General features: G+C 44.5%; 1 long non-coding RNA gene across 1 annotated transcript; it reads right to left on the bottom strand.

The window, feature by feature from the left end:
- Positions 1–1,919: 1,919 nt before the first annotated feature.
- LOC104913441 lies at positions 1,920–21,449 on the bottom strand. Its single transcript, XR_795394.3, has 3 exons — positions 17,595–21,449; positions 9,017–12,215; positions 1,920–2,701 (listed from the first exon to the last, which is right to left on the bottom strand). It is a non-coding gene; the product is annotated as an uncharacterized LOC104913441 (long non-coding RNA).
- Between the last annotated feature and the right edge of the window lie 6 nt (positions 21,450–21,455).

Raw genomic sequence — 21,455 nt, forward strand, 5'->3', positions numbered from 1 at the left:
AAAAGAAAAAAAAAAACCTGCAGGCCAAACTAAAAATGGTTATCGTGGTAAAGTTATGGGCTGCTTCATGCTGCCAAAACAAATAGCTTGCATCCCAGAGCAGTAAAGGTTACATGCATGGAAAATGGAGCTATCCCCAAGGACTAACAAACATACTGCAATTATTATTATAATTCTTGAGAGAGCTTTGAGAAAATCAGGGCATGCTGAACTACCTTGTCTGCTGCATCTATGGAAGTCTGCAGAGGAGATGTTCCAGCTGAGAAATGTTGTCATATTCCTGGCTTGGCTGACATCTGCCATTTCTTTCTCAGAAGTGAAAGCAGCATTTCTTCAGCAATTAACAAGAGCTGTTTGAGGTTACTGACATACTAAAAATGCCATGAATTTCAATAAGTTTGAAGCTATTTCCTACTACAGCTCGTACCACTTCTGCAGGAGATATTCCCAAGTAAAATGCAATCATGTCTGGAATTTCAGCTAAGTAAGGGTACAACAGAAAGAAAAATCCGCACTTCAGAGAATCTGTTTATCTCAATTTTGGTAAGCCTTCCAAGGTATTCCAAAAGGCACAGTCTCCAGCCTTGTGCTTATACCTAATGCAGCCTTTCTGCAGGATTAGTTATATCATTGTTTAATGACTATAGATCTACATCAGTTACGTAAGAATATTTCTTCTTTTTTGGAGTAAGAGAGAGTATCCATAGAGAGTATCTCCATGTTCCCTTTTCCTTTCATAAGTATGGCACAGCAGTTCAAGGATAGGACGAGGCACCAGGATCTCCCCGGTTTCCTTCCCAGCTGTGTGAGCTCTTTAAGGACAGCTTCTTTTCTGCAGAAATCAATGGAACCATAGTGAACTTTCCTGGGAACATGATAAAATCCGTTATCTCTCTCTGCCTTCCTATCCTATCCTGCAAGACATCAAGCACACTAGCTCAGCTAGTCCAGCAAAGCCTTTAAGCACACACATGGGAAGTGCAGGATGACTGCAGCCAAAGCCAGGGCTTGCGGTGAGCGCCTGCCTGAGTGTGCTGCTGCTCCCAGAGCCAGCAAGGAGCGGGGGACACGGCATTCATCTACCTCCAAAGGATGTTTCAGACATTAAGTAACGAGATTCTTGGAGAGCGGTCACAGGATGCAACGAAGTGAGAGCATCGTTCGTATCCTTGTGCTTAATACCTATTAATGGAAACGGATGATAGACTATCTATATCTGTGCATACCCCACATCTCTCCCATCCCGTCAGGGCAGAGCGTTATCTGGTAAAGAAGCAGCGCTTTCAGGTTTGAGGAGGGGGAATGAGAAAAAGGACAAGCTGTTTATAACACATTAAACAGATACAGAATTAGACGTTTATATTCTAATCCTCCCCAGAGAAGCCAGAACCTACCTACAGGGTGTGTTGACTTAGTTTCTCATTCCTTCTTCCTTTTTTATTTTTTTAAGCTTCTTTTGAAATCATTGAGTGTGCAGCATGCCTTGCCTCGGGGCAACATAGAGCTGAGCTGTTTCTGGCACCATAAAAGGGTGCCACCTCCTCCTCCCTTTGCTCCAGGGCCCATTTTGTGGTGAAGAAAGGGCTGATGGGCCAAACCAACAGAGCCTGGGGCACCCAGCCCTGGGGCACCCAGCCCTGGGGCACGCTGCTGGATGGTTTGAGGTGTTCCACCTTTGTGCTCTGGGAAGCTCATTCCGGCTGGGAATTCAGCCTAGATGAGGTGTGCTCCAGCCTGGGACCATGAAGAGTTTCAGGAACACAGCCTGGATGTCTGATATAGCATATGACACTGCTCTAGTCTGGCAATTGGGACTGGTTCAAGAAAGGAGCTAGCTTTGGGTGGTTTTAGGTCTGTTTTAGTGGACTCTGTCCTCTCCTGCACCATGTGCCAGAGGCTGGCCCACATCTGAAACAAAAACAGGGTCACATCAATGTCCAAGTTTGATCCATCTCAGGTGCTTTCCAGTGCTGCCTTAGTGCAGCAGCTGGCTGAGGCACCTCGCAGGTGTCAAGGGAGAAATTCCTTACAATTTATAAATTTCATTGAGTTCATACATCTCCTGCAAGAGCCCACAGTATTCCAGCTCCCTTACGTGCTGCTATGTGAACGAGGAGAAAATCGTCAATGTAGTCAGCAATCTACCATGAAATTCACTGATTAAATTACTGGATAAATATTTGAGTGGATCTAGCTGACAGGTATGTCATGCATTCGGTCTTAAAATAGGAAGGTAATGGGAAATGAGGGAGAAATGAGCCAAGGAACAGGAACTGGAACGTGATTTCTGGTAATACAGCTCATGTTCATCAGTACATTTTTAGCAAAATAGAGGACGTGTGTGGTGAAACTGAGAGCGAGGCACCATCGTTAAAATAAACTGAAAGTGCAGCAATGGAGAAGCTGAGCATTAAACAGTTCTCCAGGAATAAAGCTGGTGAATTAATTTATGGGGTTTTACATTGGCTGAACATGGCAGGTAGTTCTTACCAGGCTCACAAGAAGCAGACATCGCTATTTCCAGTAAAATCTAGAGAAGCTGAGGTGGGTGTGGGCTTACTGGAGAGGCAGGAGGCTGACGCCAGCTCTGACAGTGTTGGACTTGAGGCTCTACATTGGCTCTGACCCCTGCCATCTCTGTGGTTGCTCCATAGCCTGATGATCCGGTGCTCAGTTTAAAAGATGAAAGGAGCAGGTCATCCTGTTGTACAAGCACACCGGGTCAGAGTTGTCAAAACATGCACACGTGTGACTCTGAGTAACATCAACAAGGGTAGCATTAGGCATCACCATGTCCATCAGACCATGCTGTGAAGGGCTCTAAGTACCGGCTGATCATATCTGTGTCATTCCAAGTCAACAGTCTGGAACGTAATTGCTTTAAAACACATCTAATTCAGTTTTGACCGATTCTGCAAATGTTTCCCCTTCCCTCAATGCTCCATTGATTGGCCGTGCAAACCATTTGGCGCTGGCCTGCGTGGTGTGTGCAGTCGCTTTGCTCCTTGATGTTACCTCATCAAAGAGCACTTGAAAATGATATTTCCAGCCAGACAGTTTTCAAAAGTGGCCAGTGAACTTGCTCTGCCCTGTGCCCTCCGGCTCGCCGTTGGATAGGTTTCCTGTATGTCACTCCAGCTTCAGAAAGGTGATAAATTTCAGATTGCAAGATGCTGACCAAAAAGAAAATAAGATCGTGAAGGGCTATTTTTGGTTTCAAAAGAAACTTCACTTGCTAGGTCTTTCCAAGCCATCATGCTAATGTACAGCTGCAGCAGACAAGGAAAACAGGATGCAGGATTGCAGTGCTGGAGGAATCAAGCATAAATCAAAGGAGACAAGCTAGTCCCTGTGTGTTGCCTGGGTTAGACCTCAACCTCTGAGCAAGGTGAGCAGTCACTGCTTGCTGGGGACTCTCCCAGTAACAGCATTGCCCAGCTGCTAGAGAGTTTATACTGGGCTACACCGTGTCTCACTTTTTTCTCCCATTGTGTCACCTCCTTCCCTTGTGCTGACAAGTGATTTAGACAGCCTGCCCTGCTGGACCTGCGTTTGAGATGTAAATCAATAACATGAGACATAAAGCTGGGTTTCAAAGTTGAGTATTAACTAGGGTGGAAGGGGTGGCTTAGCAAAAACAAACAGTTCCAAGTTCAAGCCTGAAACCATAAGAGCACACTGAAAAGCCTTCCTCCTTTCAATCGCAGCCAACATGAGGGTGAGCACTTTTCCCTTTTATCAAGTAGGAATGTGCCTCTATGATTACAGAATTTAGCCTAATATTACCTCACCTGTCACCCCAAATAATTTGCAGCAGTCCCAGCGATGTGGGCAGGGGATGGCTCCAGTCTTGAAACACCTTACCCCAACCAGTGGGCCATGGTTCCTGGTGGGACTCCAGGACATCTCCAACTGCCAACCAGGGCAGCTTTGGACACATCATTCTTCTTCCAGCACTCCAGCTTTCCTGTTTGTGGAGTGACTGAGGAAGCAATGCTGTGGTACTGCCAAGACACATTTCTTTATAGACCCAGTTCTGTGTAGCTGCCCTCAACTCCATCAACTGAGGAAGGGTTCTGCTGGCATGACCTCCCACTGTAGGGGCTCAGCTCCATCCCAATGCTCTCTGAAGGCAGAAGGCACCAAGTTCAATTTCACACAAGCCAGTAACCAACACGCCTGTTAATAACATTCCTTTGTCTATAGCTTGGACTTCTTTCAAACCTGCTTGATTATGGCATTGTCCAAAGCCATAGAGGATAATAATCATGCAGTAGTTCTTCTGTAAATAATGTTTCGTTCTAGCAAAGCAAACTGCTCCTCATCAGACTGCATCTCAGAGCAAGTTAAAGCCAATTTGCTGGAGCAGCAATGAGGATGTCATTGCATGATCTTCATTTCCATTAAACAACTGGATCTAACTGTCTTTATTTTTAGGCTAACCATGCTGAGATTTAAAATTGTGTTGATTATAATATAGCTTTTAAATGATTTATTGTGGCTGATGGATTTTGCACATAAAAGTTGCTACTAGCTGATTAGGAAAAAAAAAATCAGCATTGCTTTTTCTGCTGCTTAGGAAATTGCAATCCTCTATCTGCAGCCTGAAAAGCATGTTGCCATGGAAATGATGCTTATGCTTTCGTAAATAAAAGTATTCTAGGGTCAGAAAGGTCTGCAGCATAAACAGGGGCACAAACACTGCCTGGAGAAGTGACAGAGTAGTTTAAACATATAGGAAGATAATTTTAATGGTATTTTACTTTCACTGTTGTCATCAGAAGGACTGACGAAGGTTAACATGTAGCTATAACCTTGTCAAGTAAACAAAGCAGAGAAACATCTTACCTACTGGTATTAATTAGAGTACTGAAAGCAATATCATAGCCCTCCTGACTGGTCTTCCTCTGCTCTACTGGATCAATGTTTCTCTCCCTTTCCCTGCACACTGAACTGAGATGCATGCGTACACTTAACCATGGGCAGCTTTACTGAATTTATCAGCACAGCCCAGGGCATTAGGAAAACTGGGTGATGTTATAAAAAGCTGTATCATGGACTATCTAATCGTGTTGTATTTAAAAGCAGAACTTTGTCAAAGGTTGAGAGGATGCAATGGGCTTTTCTTCACAAGACAAGCTGGGAACTGTAGGCAAAGAAGGGCGGGCTGGTTGAGATGGCAGGGCACCAGCTAACCTTCCATTGGGAAACTGAGGCATGAGGGCTTCTATCCTCACTATAGCACTTCTATGCTCACTCAGTCTAACTGAGACATGCTCTCCATTTAATCCACGAGTCTGTTATTCCATCCCCAGGCCCTGAGCTGTACAGCCAGAGCTCAGGGCAATGCAAGGCCACCTGTTCAGCTCCATGCTTCCAGGCAAAGTGCTTTGTGTTCAGCACGTGTGTGAACACCTGCAGTTTGGTGTCTTAATCAGGAGCTGAAATAATGGAAAAACAGCGAAAGTGGGAGTGAACACAGAGGCCAACAGCAGAGATTGGGATGCATGGGTTTGTGTGAATCTTCAGGAGGAAAGCAGGCAGTTACTGTTTCTGCCGGGTTCTTAATTGTTCAGTGGATTTCTCAATGGCATTAAATGGGCCATACTGTGAAGCTGCCTCGGGCAGTATCAGATCAAGGATACACGCTTTACTCCTTGTGCCTTAAATACCCGTGCAGGCATTTAGAGCAGACAGTCACTTTAAATAAAACTACAGAGATTGCAAATGCCACAGCTTGCTTATTTACTGCGTCTCAGTCTGCCCAAAATGTGGAAATAATGTTTCCAGAGAAGCTGGAATTTGTGTGTCTGTTGAGGATCCTGGCTCCTGTCCTGAATGATACTGCATATTCAGGGGATGATTCATTCACTCGGAGCAGGAGGAAGGACTGTACCAGCTGTACCACCTCTCCGCCCTGATTGACAGCAGTGATGCTCCCACAGGGAAGCTGTGCCTCCAGGTTCAGCCAGCAATTACAGAACAAACAAAGGAGAAGTGGAATGGAGAAATGATTCACGGGAATAGAAACCAAAAGAGAACCGGGAGGTGATGCCAAGCCAGGCTGACGGTAAAACTTTCATTTGTTTCTGCTGAAAATGTGTGGACAGCATTGTGCATCTCTTTGGTGTGTAAGTTACCGGTGTGCTTTGCCATCTGCAAGGAAGGACCCAGGGGAGAGAAATGGCTTTGAGGGCTTTGAGCCTGCAAGAGTGAGAAGCTTCACAGCCAACAACATGGAAAGACCCAGCCCGGTAACTCTGATGGCTCCATCAGCTATCTGAAATAAGTTTTCATATTTCAATGTTTAAAAAAAAAAAAAAAAGTGCTATATCCCTGCTGGGATGGGAACTGTGTGGGATACGGATGGTGCCAGGCACGTTACACGCCTCGCCATGGATTTAGCACAGGGTTGGGCAGCTGACAGCTCCCAGCCGGCATGGGGCTTGCTCGCATGGGAACAGGGTGGGAAAAGTGGGCTCAAAGGTTGTCCAGAATGACCAAGAGAGGAAAAATTCCTCCTGCCACTCCTCTGCTAATCAAAGGGGTGTGAAGGGAAGTTTCGACCTCTTGTGTCCCACATTGCCAAGCAGAAAATAAACACGTATTTTATACACTAAATACACAGCCAATTCCCATATTAAGGAAGAAGCCTCCATGCAGTCAAAATCAGATTTGAAATCTATCTCGCCTGTGGTGTATTAGCTTGCTGGAAATGGAGCCAGATGTTCCAAACTCCCTCAAAACACCCTCCAACCACACCTGATCGGCTGCTCCAGCCCCTTGCTGCTGGCAGCACCTGGGACCTCACCTCAGAGACTTCCTACAGCGTGTGATCTTAGCAGGTCAAAGTTTCCAAAGGTGGGGAGAAGAGAGGCAGCTCCTCCCCTACTTGTAGTAAAGGTATGTGCCTCCAAGCCACTAATTTAGAACCAATGAATCAGAAATAAGTAACATAAAAAATATCCAGCATTCCTGTTTGCAGAGCACCTTCTCCGAGCAGACAAAAGCACTGAGACAAGAGGGAAGCTGCCTTAAATAGCTCGTGCAGGGAAGGGAACACGCTGCCCAGAGAGCAGGAGCCGGGCCTCCTGCACCCAGAGCTGCATCCCCACTGCAGGGAGTGGAGCTGCCCTGTGCTCGCCACTTCTTGTTTCCATCTTTGCAGCTTAACAAGGCAACTCTTCCATGGCTGATTAATGTTACTTCTGCAGAAACAGCATTTTGCACATATTGGGCTAGATTTGAACTAAAATAGAGTAGGTTCTACCTTCTTTTTTTTTTTTGATACTGCTTGAGATTCATAAGCTTCAAAATGGTATTTTTGAAAAAAGCCTTTTCTAACCTGAGGAACAAAAGCAATCAGGCTGCCTGGATGCACACCTGTGTTGATGTGAGCTTCAGGACACACACAGGCAGAGCTCAGAGCACCACGACAGGCACCCCAGCTCAGAACCAGGACCTTCTGGGCTGTGGCAATCTGCCCAGCACAGCTCCTGTGCCATGGGGTGAGGCGGTGGCACAGGACCAGAAGGGATGGCTCCTCCAGGCACAAACTGCACTGCATAGAGTGTGCACTTCAGGGAACAAGTGGCACTGTAATATACTGCATCATCCAGAATGCATCTATCCACGTATGAACCTCTATAGACACACCTATTTCTCCACGTGGCTGGGTATATACATAGGTCACTCCCAAAGAAACGCCTCCTATTTATTTCCACAGTAACGACAACAAAGAGCACAATAACACTATTTGATAGAGCACATTCTCAGCTACAAAGCACTGTTTTTCAGCATCGTCACCACCATTAGCCAATTTGCGCAGGTGAGCTGATTGAGACACTCATGGTTTGGTGGTGTGACAGCAGGGCATGGCCATCCAGAACGTGGCTTGTCTTTTACATCACTATCACCACTCCGTCCACCCCTCACTGTGCTCACACCTATTTGGTCTCCAGAAACATTCATCAAGCATTGATGAATGTCAGTTCCACATGGAGCAATTCAGTGACACTACTTTGCTTCATACACACCTTCACAGATGCTATCGTCTGTCACACAGCAACGAAATGTGAAGGTATATTGGTGGGAAGGTTCAGTGCCTACTGCCATCCCACCAACATCCACCTCTGACATCGTGGCCAACATAAATAACACAGGAGGCATTACTTTCAGAGCAGCCCTCTTATGTATGTCTATCAGCATCCCACCAAGAGTTTTTATTACCCCATTTACTAACGGGGTAATGAGGGTACAGAAAGTGCTGTGAGCCCTCTCAGCTGCCCTTTCTCAGGAGGAGAGGGTTTATGCCTCTGTAGGAAATGTAACAGAGGGAGTGGAGTTTCCCAAAAGCCAAGGAGCTCCTCAAGCAGGAGCCTTGTTCAGCTCATGCTTTGAATCATGCTGGCAAATAAACATGAAAGTGAAAACGGCATTGTGAGATGGTTACACAAGAGCGGGCGGATCCCAGGACCGAGCCATTGTTCCAAACATTTAATTAACATTATGAAAGCTGATTAAAGGAAAATCTGTAACCTCCAAGGAAATCCCATTTTCCCTCACTTCCCATAGCTCCGTAATTTTCACAATGTAAGAAGGAAAATGTTATTTCAAGGCATGAGTCATAATAGCTACAACCTGATTTTTGCATCTGTCATGTCCTGCAGCTTAAATAATCATTAGCAGTGACACTTAACGGGGACACTTCTGAGGCAGCATTTTCCCCCGTTATGGCATGACCTTAATTGCCATCATAATTTCTAGACTTTGTGTCATCCTGGCATGATGACAAGCGTTAACCCACGCTCAAGAACTAAGAGTGAGTTTGCAAGGAGACAGAGATTACCTTCCCGGACACAGCATCTCAGATACAAAGTGCTAATGACACGCCACGGCCCGGCCTTGGAACAGCAGGGGCCGTTTGCTTTGGTCACTGGGATGAATTCCTTTGAAGGCAGGAGACCAAAGCGCCATCCCCAGAGACTCCGCGACTAACCTTGAGCAAATCACTTACCCTTTCTCTTTGCTTGGAGGTGGGGTAAGCAGGGTAAGCTCCCTTGGGGGCACTGCAAACTGCAGCACTGAAGACATGCAGGTGGAAAGTGCTATTGCAAAGTTATTTCATCAGAGATTTTCTTTTCGACGCAGTGAAAAAATCAGCTGTATGTGTTGCATATTGCCTTTCCTGGGACTATTTTGATGATCCAGCGTGGCCAGCTCGTCGGAGTCCTAATCCCAGGATCTAATCTTGGAGGCAAAGAACAGCTGATTGCCAGTGCTGTTTGCACAGAGCAGTGCCCTTGGGGTGATGCAGCTGATGCGCCCACCCCGCACTGCTAAGCACAGTGAGGTGAGGCTCCTCTCACCCCTCCAGGACAAGGACACCCAGCTTACCCTGACAGCAGTGGCACGTGGGTGGCATCACTCACACATCGTGGCCCTGGGTCACCTCCTGGTTAACAAGGCTGTGGGTGGAGGATGGCCATCCAGACAGCCAGACCTCATTCTCAGAGCATGCACATGGCTTTAGTCCTTCCCAAGATAACATAAATACATATGCACATAAGTACACGATATAAATACAGCCTCTAGCAGCAGCAACAATCTCTTATGTAGTCCTCTCCATCTGTAGACAAATGTAGGAGATCCCAGAAGCTCCGAGACCATTCCAAAAAGGGGAAACATTGCCTTTTCTCCTGTGCATGTCTATTGCAAAAAAAAACAAACCAACACTTCAGTGATGACATGGCAATATCACTCTCACTGTTCACAGCTATGAAGAACAGGCGTTGCTTTGGTACACATTGAGACTTCAGTAAGGTTGAAGCTTTATTTACAGGACAAAATTCCTCTTTCAAAAAGTGATAGAGATGAAGCAAAAGAATATTAATGTAATATAATGAATACCAAATGCACAAAATTCCGACTCAATTAAAGGCTGGATATTCTGATAAAAATGGGCCTCAATTCTTTAATTCTTTCTTTCATTACCTGGCTTCTGTGTTGGTCAGAGCAGCAAAATATAGTTTCTTTGATATGCAGCAAAACTGAAAACAATCCTGCCAGGAGCACAAAACAAAAACTCCCACAAAGGGGAAAGCTATAAAATTTGAGAGGCAACAAGGCTTTCAGAAGTGCCAGCTTCCCAGTGCAGTGGCTGGAAGGGTGGCCTGGCCTGGCGGCGGTTCAATCATTTTGTAACGAAGGACAAATACTTTCAACATCCTGAGAAAGAGGGTGGAGGGGAGGGGGGCAGGCTCCCTTGCTTTCCCTCCTCCTGCTATTCTTTCTCCTCCCTCCCCCCACCCCCTGGATTTTCAATAGCTCTTTAGTGTTTCCATCAAAGGCTTTTACCATTCATAGTCCTTTCTGGTGCCTGCCTTCCACCTGTCTATCCATCACAGCCCTAACCGAGGTCCTTTTTTCCCCCTCTTTGCTATTTTTCATGCAGTGGGATTTGTTTATAAGCTTCTGTATTACCTAAGATTGAGGGGAGGAGGCTGCTGGGAGGAAAGTGAGAAAGCAGGATTAAGGAGTAATAATTCAGCTCCATTGCATTTCTATCCGACCAGTCATAAAATGTGCAAATCCTGTTCCTGGGAATTTCATTTCGGAGACCTTCCCTGCCACTGCCCTTCGTGTGCCCCCTCTCATGTGAAAACCAGCCTTGGGAAAGCTGCTTGTACCTCCAAGGATACCAAGGGACATGGCACTGAGAGAGGGCTCTGAGCAGCACGTGTGCAGGCAGACACCTCAGATGGGCCTATGGGCAAAGGGGTGGGAGGCAGCAGGGACCAAACCTGGCAGGATAGGAGGAGTAAGAGGGGAGAGGCGCGTTAGTCTGACAGCTCTCAGCACCCCTTGTCCATAACCAATTAGTCTGGATAAAAGACAAAAGTAAGGTAGCCTTCCCGACCGCTTCATCCTGTAAGAAAATGATACAGAAATCTACATGACTGACCCATCGGCCTGAAGAGTTATTTATTATTTTTCAATAAAATGTAAAGAGATTGAATTGGTTTTCCATCCGGAGCTCAGTTCTTTGTTTGGCAACTTTTTGAACAGTTTGACCATACATGTGACAGCAGAAAATGCATTTCACTTGCTTGCAGCAGCAGCTTGCTATAAACCCAGTCCAACAAAGATTTACAGTTCTAGCAGCAATGGGGTATACGAAATGAGAAGCCGTTGCATCCTTAAACTGCTCTGCAGTCTCGTTGAGATGATGGAAGTCATCGTTCCTAAGGCCAGAGGAGTGCAGGAGTTACGCAGCCGCTTCGGCTGTGCTAGGAGCAGGAGTGCAAATTGGGTCCAAGACGAAAGGAGGTCCACAGAAACAGCAGCCCTTGGTGTTGCTGAACAGTCAAAAAGAAATCCTTAATGATGTTAGCCTTGCTTTGCAGGCTGAAGAGGAGCACTATTTCCATCAACTAAGTAATCTTTGCCTTTCCTGAGGGCACTGCAAAAGGACAGACTGTGATTGCTCACCAGCCACTCTGATGTTTGTGCTCTTCCCACCCACCAGCAGCCTCAAACCTGAGCAGGACTTTGGCACAGCAGGTGGTATCCTTAATCCCACGGAGGGCCAGCCCGGAACCAAGATTAGCAGAAGAATTTGTTTTCATTAAAATCCAACCTACCATTACCATCCTATCTGATGGTGCAGATTTAAAATGCGCATGTCCAGCTATTCTAGCAGTTCTGTTTCTGTAGGGAAAGGGCAGCTCGGCAACCTGCCTCTTCACTTTCTAATGTCTTTCTTTTAATCAACAGGTAACTAAAACAGACACAGCGAGGAATGTTAAACGCACCTCCTCCTGGAGAATTCTGCCAGCAAGGTCAGTGGAATTGGGACTTCACCTTCGTTATGTTTCTTTTGACTGTGGAACTGGTCTGATTTTCCTTCCAGATAACTTTTTTTTTTTTTAATTGGGACCGTGGAACAAAATAAAATAAAATATACAGAAAGAGACATACAAATAAACACTAATACACGCAGGAAAAATACAAACCTTAGCACCATGCACTCCCCTCGTTATTAGACAAAGGTTGGGAAGGGTTCACAAGTGTAAAACGCTCATGTGAATTACGAGATTACTGCTCAGTTTTCTTTCAAGTCGTGGGCTGGAAACAGATGGTGGCTGTAGCATTTATGACGACACAACGTGTTACTGCAAGCCTAGCCATCTCGCTCTCCCTCCTCAAAAATGCAGCTGCAAGGAAAATTGTGGAAAATCACATTAATAGTCTCTTCCACCACACAGTTTTCCAGCCCTTCATCCCCGGCCAGCATATGGACAGAGCCATCTTGGATCCCAGCAAGAATATTCTCCTGAAGCCTGGCCTGCATGGTTACCACTGATCAGCTCATTTAATGGCTCATTAATGAGGAGTTAGTCAGCATCTTAAAAAAGGCTCCAGAAGGCAGGTCCCGAAGGTCATAGCACCTGCTGTGTGACCTCAAGCACTCCATAAGGGAAACACCCAAAAGGAAGCAAGCAGACCATCCTTCAGCTGTTTGTTATTTACACTTTCAGTTCAGGCCAAGCAGGCTGAGGAATGGGAGGACAGATAGAATATTTGCAAAAGCATCTCCATGACCTAGGGGCCCAAATCTCACTTCCAAGCATGAACAGAAATTTTCACAAGGGCAAATGCCTCTCGATTTTCAGTAAAACAGCCTTCCAGTGGCTGCAAGTCTAGAGGCATCTCAGTGTCTAAGGACAGAAAGAGCAACTAAGCTCTTATCTAAGTATCTTGTTGTATTTAAGAAAAACTACAAGAGCTCAAGTTGTGACAGCACATCTGCACTGGAAACCATGAGGTGAACCAGGGGTACAACCCCCCAGCTCTCTGGTTACCAGTGGGGGGCTTGTTTACACCAGTGGACAATTTATCATCCAGAGGACCTCTGAGTACTTCATAAAGATAGAAAATATTTCTGTTCCACAATACCTCTGAAGCCTAGAGGAGCTTCAACTCACTAGCAGCAAATCCATTAGCTTGGGATTCAGGCCCTTGTCCAGAAACAGGATTTCAGCATTACTTCTTCAATTGAGTTAGTTAAGAATCTGGCAATTACTAATTTTTCAGGCAAGTGCCACCAATACATTAAGTCTGAGTATCCATGCTTCTTCCCTGACTTTGCTGGCAACAGTGCCTGACAGAAAGCATCAGCACAACATAACCTGTTCATCACTGCACATACAGATGTGATCCTGCTGTCCTCTCTGCAGCTGGATGTATGCAATGCAGCACTCTGCTTTCTGTGGTGTAGAACAAGACAGCTGAAAGCAACACAGACCTCTACCATTCCCTTTATCTCATTTCAGCAGCTAGTTCAGGAAGATGCTACAGAAATTGAACACCGTACACATTTACAACTTTCAAAAGCTTTTTCCTAGGGGTAGAATCCTTCCACTGAACAGTGTTACACATCCACTGCATGGCTACCATACTTAGCGACCTAAGACCCTTCTTCTAAGATACGTTATTTTTTCTTTTGGAAACTTCACCCTGCAAAATTCATTAGTATCTTATGTGACAATGTATTTCCTGTAAGTAATGAGCTGTAAAGTGTATTAGAAGTTTCCACTTCTGATTTTATCTTTTCCTGATCTAGCCTACGAACTCTTTTGAAGTTGCTCAAAGTGTTCTTCATGTACGCTTGTTTTGTTGGCAAACTTCTCCTTCATTAAGCAAGATAAAGAAATCAAGATGATATGATCTGCTTAATTTCCCACCTTTTCAAGGAACTATTTTAAGATTTTTTTTTTCCTTTTGCCTTAGAAAAGAAATGCTGAAGAAAATAAGGAAGGAAGAGTCCTCAGAGGCCCAGAAAAGGCAGTTGTTGCTAAGGGCTTTCTGCTCTAGCAGTTTACTGCTAGAAAGCTACTGAATAGTTAAAGATTTCTGATTTCTCTCAGTGCTATGGAATAGTTTTCTGAGAGCCTGCTGCTGAAACCAGCATCACTGCAGGCAATGCACAAGAGGAAAACACCAGGCTTACGCTGTGTTACCGCAGCAGGCTCTTCAGGGCCTCAGCAAGCAAGCCAGCTCAGATCATGCCTAACTTGAAGTGTAACTTCAAAGCAACATCTCACGTGCTTCAAGTTCAGCTTCAGCACTGAGCATCTTGCTGAATCACAGCTAAGGGGAATGCAGGGAGCTAATGGGAAACATTTGCACTTGCCAACTCCAGCTGTGAGGTCCCTGAGCCTCCATTACATAGGCAGACATAGCCCAGCAGTTTGGGTTGGTCAGCAGCATCTTCACAACCAATGGATACGAGCTGCTAGGTGAACCAGAAGAGATACCCCTGCATAGTGACAGTGTGACTTAAAAGCTGCATTTGTGGCCAGCAGTAAAATACACAGGCTGCAAGACTCACGCACAGCCTATTGCAGATGGTTTAGTGGGCATAGTGGTGATGTGCTGATGGCTGGACTAGATGATCTTAGAGGTCTTTTCCAACCTTTATTATTTTATGATTATGTTTTGTCACCTTTACTGTGAAAACCCATTGCAGTTAAGGGGGAATTCAGGTGCTGAAGACATATTTGAGCAGCTGCCTTGAGTGAACCATCTCAGCAGCTCATTTCGCTGTGGGTGACTTGGGACAAAGAAGAGACTTCCCTTCCAAGTTCATGAACCTCAATTTCCATAGGAATCCTACTGAACAGACCTACTGAATCCTACTGAACTACCTCTCCTCAGCCATTTTGTGCAGCGTGAGACATTCCCCTGCATGAGGGATATGTCAGCATCAGGGAAACACAGGCCCTCTTTAGGAAGGATGACTGGAGGATGAGAAGACATATCTTGGCTTCCTTGAAGTGTTGTAGCATCTCTCCCTCCTTCCTGGGCCCCACACAGCAGAGCACAGCTGGGCACTGGGCTCCAGCAGAGCAGAGCTCAGGGCAGAATATCTGCCCTCTTACAACTCCCCTGGTCTTCAGCTTCATCCAGCATCACCTTTATATGGATAGACAGGTAAAAGCAGGGTGCAAAGGAAAAGGTGAAGCATGGCTGGAATTAGGAGGATATCCCATGTGAAATGTCAGGCTGATTCCAGCAGCAGAATGGAGCATACGACAGCTACTTGAAAAGTCACTGCTGGAAAACATTTTCACCTAACAGCAGAAAGCAAAGCTGAGATTTGAGTGTAAATACCTAGGGAAGGAAAGCAACATTCAACACAACATCCCTGTGTCAGAATTAGTCTCTGCAAAACAGAGACAGAGGGATTTTGGAACCACTTGAGGTTTACTGAAAGTCTTGAAAAAAAGAATTAGAATCAGATGTACAAATCCCTGAGACCGCTGAAAAAAATCACAGCAGGGGGCATCCAGCAACTTTGGAGGGCTCTGGATACGCCAGTGAGGGCTACAAGTTTGAGTCATCCCCAAAGGGAGCTGAGGCCACTCAACACTTCACCCGCAGCCCCCTCTCAACAGACTCTTCTTTCTTGTGGTCAAATGGGGGATATCTTGAATTTATGTCTTGCTTCTCCCCTCGTGAGCAAACAAAACAATTTCTGTGAGTAATTCTACCCACTAATTGCCAAGGAAAAGTCTGGTAATGAATGCTTTGCATTTTTGACAGGTCAGAGGCTTCCCTAAACAAAGTTGCTGTTTTATGTTTTCTATCAGCACATGTTTGCATCCGGGGACCTCAGCAAATTCCAGGCTGGATGAATCTCTGTGGGAAATTGCTCTTCCATATTTTCTTGTTTTAACTGCTCCAGGAAATGAGTCTATTTTTACAACAACACTAAACTGCAAAATAAGAAACCATTATCTGCTCCACGCCGAGAGTTTCGGGTCAGCTCTCAGGTAACTGTCATTCCCAGTGAAGTCAGTGGAGTTGCATCTATTTCTGCAAGGTAGTTATGCAATTGGTTGATCAGTTACTAGAACATGCTGCTACCATTGGCCTGAGGAGTGTCTCATTTTCATATGACTCAAAGTCCATCCAAGCCCTGATGTATCGATAAGTGAAGTATTCGAGTATTATGGTCTGTAAAGATGATCATTAACTGCTGAAAGATTTAAGCATAAACATTTTCCATCAACGCCTACTCTGTTGCTGAATGATCATTATATACAGTAGATTTCCTGGATTCATTTTTCACCTGCCAAATAAACCGGGGTGGGCTTTTCAAGTGTCTAAAATGTTTTTATTCCTGCTAATTTCTGCTTGTTCTCAAGAATCAATTCTATTTTTTAGGTTTCCATGGGATTTCAAGTGCTACGGATCCATCTGCATCTGTGTTTCTATTCTTCGCACATCTGATCTTAACAGCCACTCTCAGTTTCAAAGATGGATAGTAAAACAGATGCCTTTATTACGGATGGTCAAAGGTACTTTACAGAGGACAAAACAGTCCTGATCTTGGAAAGATGAGCATGCAGCTCTCGGGCTGGGAATGGCGTATTCTTGACTTCACACCTAACTGAACAGTTCATCAAACATCACTTGAGAAACTAACATACAGACAACAAACTTAGAGACAATATCCAAGGAAACACTACCTAACCTATGACTCGTTCTTTGATTTACAGCTGTGATTGCAGGCCCCACCTTACAGTCATATGCCATGATAATAGGTAGCAGTTCAACGAGAACCAGCCATAACTTTTATGTGTTGTGGTGATTCTGAGCTACTTCAGCACATAATTTGGCCTGATGCAGCAAATAATTGGAATGACTGATAGGTGACATTCCAGAACTGAAAAATGAATGATTGGTCTTCTGGTCTTGTTCACTTTCTTTTCTAATTCTTTTCTTAAAATAAAAAGTACCACATTTCACATGAAATTTTAACTCATTTTTTTTTCTCATCTTAAATGAGTCTGTTATGGATACGATGGTGAGTTTTCAAATTATGTTCTCTGAGGTTCCATCTTAAATGGGAATTGCTGGCATTAGTAATCGCAGACCTGAACCCAGTCCTGCCAGAAAAGGAGTTTTTCAAAAAAAAAAAGAACAAACAAGGCAAAACGGCAACCTTCACAGGAGCAGAACAGGGGGGATTCCAGATGCATGTTCTAAGGACAAGAAGACCCCTATCTCCCAACTGGGATCCTGTGTCAGAAAAAGGGTAATAGACACCAACTCTGCTCCATTTGCCTGAAGTCAGTGGAATATTTCTCCAAAGTCACAGGCTCAGGCACTCGTTTCAAGAAGGGTAAACACAAGCACCTCTTACTGTGCTTTTCCACGTTAGGGCCTGGGAAAAGAATTCAGGATTGGGCCTATGATAAAAACAGCTCCCTTAGGAAATGCTACCCACACCATAAAAGGAAGGAATTACAATGAAGTGAGGGGAAGGACAATGAAAAATTGTCTACTGAATTTTCACAAATTCCCATAAAATCGGACTCTTAATTTGCTCTATGTGCATAACTTTCATTACAAAGTCACAAAAGGTTGGCTCCTTAGAGATGCAGGAAATGACTAGCTCATGATAGCATAAAAGGCTGCATAACTGCATGGGCAGAAAGCTGGATTTTCATCAGTCACCACATTCTTTGATATGGCAGTTTTTGGATCATGTATCCAATGCACAATAATTAGGCAAAATGACTTACCCTCAATCTTTTCAGTATTTATCTCTAAGGGTGCAAGGATTCATTCTTGAAAAGGAAAGATGGTCGTGTGATTTAGGGCACTGGATGAGCACTCAGATCTGAGTCCTATCCCTGGTTCTGCCATAGCCTTGCTGTGTGACCTTGCACAGTCACGTCTCCATGCCTCGGTCTCGCCTAAAATGGGATAACAATAGTTCTTTATTTCAGTGGGATATGAGCACAAACCCATTCAAGGCTATGCCACATAGAGACTCTACAGCAAAGAGAAGCATAGGAAAGCTGTGACATGACTAATACCTTCTATTAATATGTGGGAAAACACACAGTAATTACTTAAATTTAAATATACATATATATACACCTATAGGCTCAATTTTTGGGGAATAAAACACTAACAAGCTTTTCTCTTCCACGTCAAATTAAAGCACACATAAGCGGGAACCTCACTGGTTCCAACAATTTTTATGATTGTAAGATTCGCTTTTCGAGAAGCAGTGGAATTGGAAACACCAAGAAAACAAATTCCTTGAAAACAAATAGGTACCTCTGCTTTGTTGAGGTTTGAAAGCAACGAAAACTTTCAGCCCAAGAGAGGGCCAAATCAATACTCAAGGTAAGAGTTTCAAAGCCACGGAAGGGGCTTATAAACATTATTTCCCCCACTTTACAGTAGAATATGAGCATGCAAATCTGAGGTAGCTTTGCAACTTCATCTTTGCTTTTGGGTGCACTTCCAAATTAAATTATAAATGGGGATCCTGAGTTTAATTGAGCTGTCAAATGACTGAAGAGCTTCAACACCACTATTCCAGAGTTACGGCGTTACTGCAATTGGACAGAGCTTCTAAGGGAGCCTTCAGCACTATTTTGCCACATGCAAAGATGAATCTTCTACTCTCCATAAACATGTGTCTATATAAGAGCATTTGTTTTTCACGTGTGTGGTCAGTTACAGGCTGGTAAGCCCGGGAGACAGATCTCAGGGCACATGCCTAGATAAAGCAATTGATTTCAAGATAAACAGATCAAAGACTGTTCTCTCAGGCAGAGGGAGAGCAAAGAGATATGTGATGAGAAAGAATCAAGGAAAGGAAAATTACTTCTGAGAGGAACAGAGAGATGGGAAAGTCAGGCAGAGAGGAGCTGGAAAACAGCCCACAGGAGGCGAATATGGACCTGAGGACGACAGCCAAGAGAACCTCATAGCTGGAATGCTGCAGCCCACTGGAGGGAGGAGATACATGAGATGCTGTTCCAAGTGGAATAAAAGGCCTAAGCTCAAAGACACAGAAGATCTGGAGCTGCCTAGGAACCTCCAGGGCTGGAGAGGAGCAACTGCCTGTAGTCACCATGTGCTAACAAAGCAGATGCCAAGTAGGACAAAAGATGGCAGAAGAGGAAGGAAAACTGGCACATAATCTTTGATTTCACGCAATAACAACTGAAGGGCAGCTCCGAAAGTTGGAGCACAGAATTAAGTAACTAGAGAATCAGCAGTCGTGCACCGCATGATGACAGTGAGGTGTATTCAGACACTTCCCTCCACATATGCTTTTTGATCAGAAAAGACTGCAAAAAGGAGAACATCAGACCAACAACTTCTGAATCTCTGGACGGGTGAAGCAACTGCAGAATGTAAACAGAACATTTTGCCCCCCAAGCCTCCATCTAGTTTGTGCAAGGACAAAAACAACAAGGTATGGATGTACTGCATGGGAACGGGACTTCAAACAACTACCACCTTCGGGTCCCTCCTTAAGCACCCTGCTGGCACCCCACCCCACAAACAGCAGTTATCAATCATGTATCTGGCGGCTCCAACTGCTCACACCCTTCCCTCTGTCGCTCCAAGTGTTGCACTTCAGAAGCCCAGGCAGAGTCCAACTCCAACAGACAGTGGAAGAAGGTATGACACGGCATTCACAGATGCACAGAGAACTGTTTAATTTACAGCCACAATGGTGAAACAAACCATTTCAGAGCTCGGACATTCAAAGTTAAGTCTGACACTCATTCTTATATTCACTTATTGTGCTTAAGTATTAGAGAACACAGGATTACATTAACAGTACACGACAATCTGAGATCCCTGCAGGACCGAGGAGTGAAAGGGATGAGCAAGAATGAAGGACCAGCCCCTCAAGTGGTGTAAGCTGGTACCGCTCCATTGCAGGCAACAGAGCAACGGTGATTTACACCAGCTGAGGATATGGCCCTTGAAATGTCCAACTTAACTTTGAATTAATGTCTCCTGTGTCACAACCTTTACAGTTACTGTTCCTTCTGGTTGTTATCTGCCAGCTCACAGAAGGCCCAACAGCACGGCCTGCGATGCTCACAAGGCTCCGGGTAATATCTCAGCCGGGCGACAGCAAATGGCACGAATGTCATGACACTGCTCCTCGTGCTTTAAAACTGTGGACTGGATCCTCATCTGATGTAAATTAGCTTAGGGGCGGCTGAAGTAAAAACATTTGCCAATTAATACTAGCTGAGAATATAGCCCTGAGATTTTTGTGTTATCTGCTGCATGCCATATAAACATTGTGCTTGAGAGCAAAGGCTCATGTGCGTTTCATTCCTGGTAACAAAATTAACTCGACACTACAAGCCTCAAACAAACGACTACTGGAAAAGACTCCATTCAGTCTTCATTCTCTCCTGGTTTGCTGAATTTGGCATAACACACTTATTTGCTGGCACCAGCAAAATGCATGCCTCTTAGCTTACTTTCTTCCCGAGAACTTAACACAGGCCAGACTCACTGGTGGTGTAAATCAGCAGAGCTCCATTATAGTCAACAGAGTTACTCCAGGGAATCTGGCCCACACATTTCAATGCAAGCTCTTATGCCAGTGTGACCATAGGAATCTCCAAAAGGTTTTTTGCAAATTATTCCACTTAAGTGACTTCGACGTCCTTTCATACCTGCACAGTGTCTGAGTGGGTCACATAATGCTTTTCATCTACATGATTTTAATGGATATATGATTTCTTTTTCATTAGATATCTTTCAGACAAAAAAAAAAAAAGGAACGGAGCAACATTATTGGCATCCCACTGAAACATAAATATATAAATTACATTTTATACACTTCTTTAAACGCAGACACATACATTCATGTGCATAACATTGTGAACAGTACACTTAGTGGAAAACAAGCACAGACAATCTTAGTTAAATGTATTTCCAGTTTTGGTGCTCAACAAATACACTGGGAAAATGACCACAAAATAGAACGGTGACGAACTATCTCTGCGTTAGCATCTGAAACCAATAGTGCCTGTTAGCTAACATTGCTTTGTTTGGTTGAAACTGGACATAGCTACAGGAATGGGGGGATGGCTGAAACTATACTTAAAGAAATGGAAAGATTAGTACTCTCTCTTTTGCTGTTTTAAGGTTCTGCAGCTCACTCACACTTGAAGGTATTTTTTATTTGAGTGGAAACGCTGTCTCAAGACAAACTCTTTCTCATTCCAAACTAAGAGGAAAAAACTCTTTCATCTCTTTGCCGACGTTTCACAAAGAAAAGAATCCAGTAGTTCATTTTACATATCCAATGAGATAACCCAAATAAAACAAAGGATGCATAATCCAAACTACTGGGGTGGGGCAGTGATTTTGGCCCAGCGAGTAGCCATGTCATATCTGGCACAGCCCTGAATTTCCAAAGCAGTAAAGCAGGATTTAGCCATGTGGCTCCCACTGCAATCCAAGGGGAGCTCAACACATAATCCTTTGGCACTTTGAAAATACAGGGGCTTGTGCCAGACTATTTTATCTGCCCTGCTATAGTTAAAATAGATTTTGATGTTGTTTGGGCTATTCTACTACAAAAATATGACCACAAAATGCTT

The sequence above is a fragment of the Meleagris gallopavo genome, chromosome 16 (assembly GCF_000146605.3).
Source record: "Meleagris gallopavo isolate NT-WF06-2002-E0010 breed Aviagen turkey brand Nicholas breeding stock chromosome 16, Turkey_5.1, whole genome shotgun sequence".
Lineage (NCBI taxonomy): Eukaryota > Metazoa > Chordata > Aves > Galliformes > Phasianidae > Meleagris > Meleagris gallopavo.